Source organism: Portunus trituberculatus, chromosome 7 (assembly GCF_017591435.1).
Source record: "Portunus trituberculatus isolate SZX2019 chromosome 7, ASM1759143v1, whole genome shotgun sequence".
In the NCBI taxonomy this organism is placed as follows: domain Eukaryota; kingdom Metazoa; phylum Arthropoda; class Malacostraca; order Decapoda; family Portunidae; genus Portunus; species Portunus trituberculatus.
This window is the reverse complement of record NC_059261.1, coordinates 1513743-1515032: the sequence shown is the minus strand read 5'-3', so window position 1 is coordinate 1515032 and position 1290 is coordinate 1513743. Positions and strand designations below refer to the sequence as shown.

At 38.8% G+C, this 1290-nt stretch overlaps 1 long non-coding RNA gene across 1 annotated transcript in view; it reads right to left on the bottom strand.

The window, feature by feature from the left end:
• Positions 1 to 358: 358 nt before the first annotated feature.
• Positions 359 to 1290, bottom strand: part of LOC123520475 — a 22727-nt gene continuing 21795 nt past the window's right edge. Inside the window, exon 3 of the long non-coding RNA XR_006679263.1 lies at positions 359 to 755. This is a non-coding gene — a long non-coding RNA (uncharacterized LOC123520475). The remainder of the gene's footprint in view (positions 756 to 1290) is intronic.

Sequence of the window (1290 nt, the reverse complement as noted above, 5' to 3'; positions counted from 1 at the left end):
TACCACTGCCACCACCACTGCCACCACCACCACCACCACCACCACCACTACCACTACCACCACCACCACCACCCCCAACACCACTACCACTACCACCATCACTGCCACCATCACTACCACCACCACCACCACCACCACCAAACCACCACCACCACCACCACCACTATCACTACCACCACCACTACCACCACCGCCACCACCACCACCACTACCACCACTACCACCACCACTACCACCCACCGCCACCACCGCCACCACCACCACTTCTGCCACTACCACAACTCATACACCACCACCACCACCACCACCTCCCTTTATGCCAGCACAATTCATACACCACCATCAACAACAACAAAAACAACACCACACACCACCACAGCTACAAGTACCATCGCGAACAACACCTCTATCATCACCACCACCAGCACAGCCTCACCTGTACTATTAGTTGCTAAAGGGTTCGCGCCGAGAGATAGCAGTTTCTTCACCGTGCGAGTGTGGCCCCTCTCAGCAGCCAGCATCAGCGGTGTCCTGTCAACGGTGCCTCTACCTTCTATGTTCAGCCCTGCCTGATGTAGGTGAGGCAGCAGGTGGTCGTGGTTCCTGCTGGCAGCGGAACACACCAGACACCACGACGACCCACTCGAATTGGGGACGGTGATAGAGGTACGGGCACCCCCACCCCTGGAGAGAGCAGACTTCACCTTTGCCTCATCGCCTTCCCACACACCTACGACCAGTTTATGTGTGTTTATCTGTGTGTGTGTGTGTGTGTGTGTGTGTGTGTGTGTGTGTGTGTGTGTGGAGGGAAAAGGTTGATGTGTTTTAATTTTCACGATTACAACACATGAAGCGATGAATTGTTCACCCATCACTAAATTAGAAAATAATAATAATAATAATAATAATAATAATAATAATAATAATAATAATAATAATAATAATATTTAATAATAATAATAACAATAAATTATTATTCGAAATAATAAAATAATAGTAATTATTTTTTATTTATTATAATAATAATAATAATAATAATTTATTATAATAATAGTAATAATAATAGTAATAACCATTGTAAAAACTGTAATAATAATAATAATAATAATAATAATAATAATAATAATAATAATTATTATTAATATTATTATAATTATTATTATTATTATTATTATTATTATTATTATTATTATTATTATTATTATTATTATTATTATTATTAACATTATTATTATAGTTATTAATATTATTACTATCATTATTATTGTAATTATTATTCAGTAATAATAA